The 8,727-nt window shown below is 39.8% G+C and overlaps 1 pseudogene across 1 annotated transcript; it reads left to right on the top strand.

Annotated features, from left to right (window-relative positions):
* Positions 1–7,615: 7,615 nt before the first annotated feature.
* On the top strand, positions 7,616–8,379 carry LOC308562253 (protein YIPF5 pseudogene; annotated as a pseudogene). Its single transcript has one exon. The product of its transcript is annotated as a protein YIPF5 pseudogene (transcript).
* The last annotated feature ends 348 nt before the right edge of the window (positions 8,380–8,727 follow it).

Below are 8,727 nucleotides of genomic sequence, written 5' to 3'. Positions count from 1 at the left end.
TAAAAATTCAGAGACCTGAGCTTGAGCCTGTGATAACTGTGCTTGAACCAGCAATTCATGGTCTTGAGCTCTGCATATTATGACCAGTTCTCTAAACCTACATGGAATGATTCTTTCCTAAATATTCTTGTAGAAGTGTTTCAAGTAAAGAGAATAGTTAAAACTGTCCGGTGATAATTTTTTCTGAATTATTAGGGGTAAGAATGAGCTATTTATTTCAGCATTTAAATTGCTTCTTATGGAAAGGCTGTGGGTTTTAGCACCATTAGCATTTGTTAAATATAGTGTAGCCCACTTGTACATCTATATAAACAAGATTTAATATACAGGAGTATCCCTTTGTCTGTCTATATCTAAGTATTATCTATCATTTTTCAAAAGCTTATAAACTCTTCTACCTATTACATGGTTGATAGGCGGATAAAATTATAGGAACTCCTGGGCCCTTTGAAATGCTACAGCCCAGGCTGGGATTTGCTGTGAGCACCTGACTTCTGAGGAGGTCTGTTGTCCCAATTCACCTTTATTTTTAAAATTGCAACAACATGGTATTATAAAGTTTGTGACAAGTACCTCCAGATAGTCTACCAAGAGAGGCTTAGCTGAGGAAACTAAATAGACATGGAGGATTGAAGTTTCTTTTCTTTTTCCCCTCTTATGAGATTTTGAGAAAATAGCAGTTGTGATTATCAAATAAAAGTGGTAAGGCTAAAAATCCCCAAACACTTTCTTAGTGCAGTCATTAGAATTTATTTTTGTTATAAGTTGTGTTTATTCAAGGTTGCTAGTCAATCCTACCCCCATCTCCCAAATTCATTTTATTGTAAATTCTCATTACCAAAGTAATATACATACTTATTACAAGAAAATTAGACAAGCAAAAAAGAAAATTATATAGAACTTTGATAATCCCACACTGTTAAAGGCATTCACTTTGTACATCTTGTTTCATATATTTTAGTAAACATATATGTTTATTATAAAAAATGGGATTATATGGTAAATTTTTGTTGTTTTTTAATCTTCACCTAAGGATATTTTCCCATTGATTTTTTTAGAGAGAGTGAAAGGGAGGAAGGAGGCGGAGAGAGAGAGAGAGAAAGAAAAACATTGATGTAAGAGAGAAACATCCCTTGGTTGCCTCTTGCACTCGCCCTGACGGGGGCCAGGGATCGGGCCTGCAACTGAGGTATGTATCCTTGACTGGGAATTGAACCCTTGACCCTTCAGTACCCTGGCTGATGCTCTAACCATTGAGCAAAACCGGCTAGGGCATGTGTAAATTGGTTTTTTATTTAATTAAGTTGAAAATAATTTCATGCTAATAGGCTATTTTTGTGCCTGTTGGTTTTTCCGTTGGTTGTTTTTTGTATTAGAATAATACCTCCAAGGGAGCTAAGATCTTCAATGAACATTGAGTGAATGGTATTCTTACATTCAATAAATACTAATTAAGCGCATGCTATGTGCTATGCCTGGCCCAGGGAGAATACAGTGGTGAACAGGACAGACATAGTCCCTATATTCTGGTGGACAATGCAAGCAATATACAAGTAAACATATAAAATAATGGTTACTTAGGTTTAGATACAGGAAAGCAATAAGAGGGAAGCTGCAGTAGAGTGTCAGAAGGCACCGACTTTAGAAAGAGTGATCAAGAGAAGCCTCTGAAGGCTTGGCACTACTGGCATGAGGGGAATGTGAAGTTTCCAGCTGTGGGATGGGCACTCCAGGCAGAAACACTACATTGCCAAGGTTCTGAGTGGTGGAAAGAGCTTCATAAAGTTCAATCAGGGAAAAAGCACATGGACTGGAAGAATGATTAGAGGTATCGCCCCATGCATTCATTTTATGGATTTTTTGCAAATTAATTTTATTATTTCAACCTTGACAGTTCAAAGTGAAGGGCGGGGAAGTGTCCTCCTAGGGAGCAGAAACCAGTGTTGGAAACTGGAACTCAGTCCAAGACTCTTTCCATTGTTGATCACAAACATTGTTCAGATGGATTCTGCCGTTTGAACCCCTATTTAGTGAAATAGAGCATAAAAAGTGGTTATGAGGGAAGTGTCTAGCCTTGGTTTGAATCTCAGCTACATACTAGTGTAATCTTGGACAAATTATTTAGTTCTTTTGAATCTCAGCCTTTCCATTTATAAAGTGGCAGTAATGCTTCCTGCCTCCTGGGGACCTTGTGAAGATTACGGAAGATGAAGTGGGTGAGCCTGGGCACAGTGCCTTGCACATGGCAGGCTATCCAGAAATACTTACCAAATTCATTAGAGAATTTAGCTTTCCATGAAATCTATTTATAATCTATTAAATAGACTTTATATGCATTTTGTTTCTGGGTTATTGAGATTATAAGAAGAAAGTTCACACTCTTACATGAATATGGTTGGAGACACAGGGTTTCTACAATTTTCATGGTATTTAAAAGGGACCAGTTATAGTGTTTTAGAAGGTGAGTCCCTCCATCTCTGAGAGCTCACAGGAGCTCCAGGTCCATGTTCCTGCTTGGCTCAAAAGTAATTCTGTTCTACTTTTGCAGCTTTGGTCATTTCTAATTTTCCTTCTCAAATTTAGTCTCTTTTTTTCTAAGCAGAGTAAAGAAAAAAAGGATTATAAAATATTTGAAAGGGCATGAATGTTTATCCAACATGTTGCAGTGTCCTGTCTGCAATGGCCCGGGGTGCTCTTACTGGTGAAGGCTTGATCTTTGGAGACCTTGAGCAAGGACAGGGCTCAAGAGAGATGCAGGAATGTTGTTTATTCAAGTTCATCTTGTCACCTTTTGAAAAGCATAGGCACTTTTCTTTTTTTTTAAAAAAAATATCTTTATTGATTTCAGAGAGAGGAAAGGAGAGGGAGAGACAGAAACATCAATGATGAGAGAGTCATTGATCGAGCCCACAACCCGGGCATGTGCCCTGACCGGGAATCGAACCCCAATTGCCTGGATCCTAGGTCAATGCTCAACCGCTGAGCCACGCCCGGCCGGGCGGCACTTTTCTTTTTGAAACTAAGCATATATAGTACATTTGTTTGTTGTTCTTTCTTGTCTTTTAAAAATGTTTTCATCAGAGATTCCATCTATGAATCTTCCCCTTGAAAAAAAACTATCCCCTCCTTTAAAAAAAAAAATCAACTTAGCCCAGCCAGTGTGGTTCAATGGTTGAGCATCTACCCATGAACATGGAGGTCATGGTTCAATTCCAAGTCAGGGCACATGCCTGGGTTGTGGACTCCATCCCCAGTGGGGGCCGAGCAGGAGGCAACCGATCAATGACTCTCTAGCTCTCACTTCCTCTTCCTTCCTCTCTCTGAAATCAATACAAAACATATATATATATTTTAAAAAGCAACATCTTTGTAAAGACATTGTAATAAAAAAAAATCAACTTAGTTGTAGGAAATATAGAATAACTAATCCCCATTCACAGGGAACAGCTCTGCCTTGAACTAATACTATATATGCCTCTCTCCTCATTCACTCAAAGCACCTCTGCTAGATTTTAGGATGGGGGAGGGACTGATAAATATTAAAGGGACATCTGTAGCTTCTGTTGCTCCCAGACAACCAGAGAGTCACCTAGACTACCACTTACTTCTGCTTTTCTTTCTACACACACACAAGGAAAATATGAAGGATATAAAATATCAATGTTTTGAGAGACAAAAAGAGCCTAAAGCAGGGGGTTGAAGTGGGGCAGAGGGGAGGAGACAGTGAGGTCTCAATATCTTTGAGCATGAAAGAGCGATCGTGAATGACAGAGTACAAGAGAGAGGGTCCAGAGAAAGACAGCACAGTGGGACAGCAAAGGAGGGGAAAATGCAGAAATGCAAAGAGAGCAGGAAAGAAGGAAAAAGAAACACAGGGGAAGCAAATTAGACAAGCACTTGATTTGATTTTGAGTCGTTGATACAGCTTTACCCCGGGCTGTTCCCTTGTTTGGGGTATCTCCTAGCTTCCATGTAGGTTTTCTGCGGTCTTGAGATGCTGCTTATATGGTTAACCATAATGCATATTTCTCTAATTACTCTAATCCTTAACATTTTAAAAGTTTAATTCTGAACCTCTCCCTACAGTGGAAATTATCTTCAAAGATGATGCCTCAATATATTTATCTTGATCTGGTCCCTTGAGCTCAGTTTCTTGCTTCTTCAAAACAAGGTTAAGTTTAAATTCCTTAATCTGGAATCTAAGGGCTTACCTTCCTGACCTCTGCTCATTGCCACATTACCCGGGCAAAAGTCTGCTATTTCAGCCAGGCTAGGTTTCTCTGTTTCTTGCCACCTTGATGCCATTCCCTTCTTTCTGAAATCTGCGTCCTCTCTAGCTTCCTTTTCCTTTGGGGTCCTGCATAAAACTCACCTCTTCGATGTTTTCTGATATTCCAGCCTAGAGCACAATCTTTCTCTCCACTGAGATCTTATAACATTCATAGTTTCTGCCATTGAAGTATAAAAATAACCTAACTCGGTCGGGTGTGGCTCAGCGGTTGAGTGTCGACCTAGGATCCAGGCAATCGGGGTTTGATTCCCGGTCAGGGCACATGCCCAGGTTGTGGGCTCGATCCCCAGTAAAGGACGTGCAGGAGGCAGCCGATCAATGACTCTCTCATCATTGATGTTTCTATCTCTTTCCCTCTTTTCCTCTCTCTGAAATCAATAAAGATATATATTTTAAAAATGTTTAAAAATAACCTAATGAAGCTATTAGGTAATGATCAGACTACCTAAAAGGTAATCAATAGGCTCCTGTATTTGGGGCATCTACCAATAACTTCATCTTCAGGTACAGCTCGATCAAGGATCAAATGATGTTGTCAGGGCTTTCTCTTTCTCTCAGATCTACTGTTCTTTGTTGTTGGCCTCATTTCTTTCCATGGCAGGTGAGCTTTCTCCTTTCCGTTAGGGAAGATGCCTCCTGGCAGCTCCAAGATTACTGCTGCAGCTGAGCCAAAGTCCTGGGACCCACTGGTATAGCTTGGGCATAGTGGACTAATTACTATGCTCCCGTTGGCCACACCTGAGTCACATGCCCCCATTCTTGTATTTTGTGAGCTGGAGGTGGCTCTGTCTGAGCCCCATGGAACAAAATTGAGGAAGTGGTATATCTCAAGGGGACGTTGGGATGTTCTTATAGTCAAAGGAGGAATGAATATCTAACAGGCCCAAACTTACGGTGTTTACCACATCCACCTTGTTACACATGTAGCTACTTATATTTCTACTCAATGTCAACTTCTCTTCACTGTTTGGAATATGGGAAGCGTATCATTCTGCGTTCTTGGCTAATAGGTTTATTTTTGTTATTTAGTTAGTTAGTTAACATTCTGGTTAATGTCTGGCATTTCGTCAAAAAAACCAGGAATGAAAAGACCTTTTCCTGAGCCTCTCTTTCCCACTCTGTGTCTTCACAGAGGCCAGGTGGGAAGGACCCCAGGGATTATTATACCAGGGTGGGAGAGAAGGCGAACCTGACATGGGCTTTCGAAATAGGCCCATCTGAGCCCTTCTCCCTGCAACAGACAGCTGGGCCTGTCTCTCGCATGCGTGTTTTGAGAAAGCAAGAGTATTATGGTTTCCATGAAAGCAACCAGCATGGGCCATTTACCTGTCAGTGACTTCATTTCCCAAGTCAGGGAGGACTGGGATCTCTTCTCATATTCTGATACACATCAGGGCCGTTGCCACAGCTACTTCATAAGGGAGTTTCCACCTCAGTTGAATGATGGTCAGACTTCATCATCATCACTCCCTCCACAAGCCTTCCTTGGCCTGGGCCTTAGACTGTGCCCTCCTCCCAAAGAGCACGGATGCCTTGGGTGGGGTTCATTCACCTCTAGCACCTGCGAATGCAGGTCAGACATCTTACAGTCTCTTACTGTGCTGTGAGAGGATCTTCATGATGACACTATGTGCATTTTCTTCATTACTTTCCTACATTGCTTTTATTTTTTGTTCTTTTCTAAACATATTGTTTTTCTCAGGATTGGAAAATCGGCTGGCCTCTTTTCTTCCCCAGCCCCGCCTCCCCCAAATTGACTCCAAATTTGGTTCTTAGAACTTGACAAAAAAAACCCCAAAACATAAAAAGCCTCACTTGCAGGTCTTTGTTGCTCAAACTGGCATCTGGTATTCTGTTCCACTGGCCCATGGAAATGGGGGCTATTTTATATAGCTATAGAAATGGTGAGCACAGAGTTTAGACCTCATGTTTTCAGCTGTTTTAACAACCAGTCTGATATAAGCAATCATAATAAGCTTGTTGTTTTCTAAATGAGTGATCAAAATTGACCCAGCTTCCATTAGTTGTTTTATTTTAATAGATATGACCTGTGTTTTTCCTGGAACTCAATGAAGGGAGAGACGTTTCTTTGCCTTTTCCTGCATTACCTTCTCTCGAGGCATGGTTTGTACTGGCCCTACCGAAAGCAGGTGCCCAGTGATTGCTGATCAAGAAGATGGCAGCTTGGATGTCTGTTTCTCTATATAGAGAACATATGACCCTAGCTGGTTTTACTCAGTGGTTAAAGCATCGGCCCATGGACCGAAGGGTCCCAGGTTTGGTTCCCTGGTCTCTCTCACGTCAATGTTTGTCTCTCTTTCAAAAAAAAAAAAAAAAAAGCATATGTGTTACATGAAACATTTTCCTCCTCTTTTTTTAGAGAAAAATGTTAAGGACAGTTTATAGGATGACTTGAATCTTATTTTTCTTATCTTATTAATTGTAAGTGTACAACTCAGTAGATTTTAGTATATTCACAAAGTTGTGGCACTATTAAATTCTGAAAATTTTCATCACCCCAAAAAGAATCTGTACCCACTAGCAGCCATTCTCCATTTCCCACTCCCCCTAGCTTCTGGAAATTCCTAATTTACTTTCTGTCTCTATGGCCTTGTCTGTTCCGGACGTTTCATAGAAATGGAATCATACAATATGCAACCTTTTGTGTCAGGCTTCTTTCAGTTAGAATAATGTTTTCAAGGTTCACCCATGTATTAGCATTTATTAATACTTCATTCCTTTTTATAGCCAAAGAATGTTCCACTGTATAGATATACTACATTTTGTTCACCCATTCATCAGTTGATGGATATTTGGGTTGTTTCTAATGTTCAGCTCTTATGAATAATGCTGCAAGGAACATTCATGTACAAATTTTTAGGAAAACATACGTTTTTTAATTCTCTTGAATATATACCTAGAAGTGGAATTCTTGGGTCATTTGGTAGCTCTATGTTTAACTTTTTGAGGAACTGCCAAATTATTTCCCAAATGTGCTGCACGATTTCGTGTCTACCAGCTATGTATGAGGGTTCTAATTCCTTCAAATCCTTGCCAACACCTGTTAGTGTTTTTAAACTTTGTTTAGTGTGTTGTTGTTTTTTAAAAAAACTATTTTTTAGAACAGTTTTATATTTCCAGAAAAGTTGTGAAGGTAGTTCAGAGTTCCCATATACCCTGCACCTAATTTCCTCTATTATTAATATCTTACATTATTTTGGCCTGGGACACAGCAACAGGGCCAGTTAAGGTCTTCAGCTGAATTCTGGGGTTTATTTGGACCTGTTGGAGCTACTGAGCCACACCAGCATTTGATCATTTGCAATGTCAGGCTCTGTTAACTTAAACACGGATTTCTACCAGACAAGTTACAGAATCTATGACCAGTCACGGCAGTCCTATGGTTATGGAAGGAGTGGAGAACCCTTTAGCAAATAGTATACTGGCTATGAATACTCGCAGGAAGGCCCTCGAGGCATGATGCAGCCACAATAGCCATACACTGGGCAGATTTTCCACCAACTCAGACACTTACTCCAACTGCACCTCAGCCATTCTATGGAAACAACTTTGAGGATGAGCCACCTTTATGAGAAGAATTAGGTATCAATTTGGGCCACATCTGGCAAAAAACACTAACAGTGTTACATCCATTAAAAGTAGCAGATGGCAGCATCACGAATGAGACCGATCTGGCAGGACCCATGGCTTTTTGCTTTGCCTTTAGAGCCACACTGTTACTGGTTAGCAAAATCCAGCATGGCTATGTATATGGGATCAATGCAACTGGATGTCTAGGAATGTTTTGTTTATTAAACTTAATGATTATGACAGGTGTTTCATTTGGTTGTGTGGCAAGCGTCCTTGAATATTGTCTTCTTCCCATGACCCTACTTTCCAGCTTTGCGGTGATATTTTCTTTGCAAGGAATGGTAGGAATCAATTTCACTGTTGAAATTATTAGATGGTGTAGTTTTTCTGCTTCCAAAATTTTTATTTCTGCATTAGCCATGGAAGGAAAGCAACTTCTAGTAGCATATTCTTGTGCTTTGTTTTATGGAGTCTTTGCCCTAATTTTCATTTTTTGAACTGAATTTACCTGGGCTGGGATGTGGACATCATTGGGCCAAATACACAAAAAGAACTTCGAACTCTTAAACTGGACAGGTAAACTACTATGGTGCAACTCTTACGCTGATCTAACTTTTGACTGTTGAGCAGTGGAAGTAAACATATATCTTTTGTTCATTTTCATAGAACTTTTGAATAATATATTGGATTTAGTTGCAATATGATTAGCTTTAACTGTTTGTGCTTATACAAATAAGAAGTGCTATTTCTTTCCTGTTCTTGCAGCCTTTGAAAAACAACCTTTTGCCTTGTAAATTATATTATGATGCTTTTAATAGATTTTTATCAACTGTGGGAAACTAACC

This window comes from Miniopterus schreibersii, assembly GCF_964146895.1.
Source record: "Miniopterus schreibersii genome assembly, chromosome: 1".
NCBI classification, from domain to species: domain Eukaryota; kingdom Metazoa; phylum Chordata; class Mammalia; order Chiroptera; family Miniopteridae; genus Miniopterus; species Miniopterus schreibersii.
The sequence above is the reverse complement of the archived record's forward strand: the minus strand, read 5'-3'. Positions and strand labels throughout refer to the sequence as shown.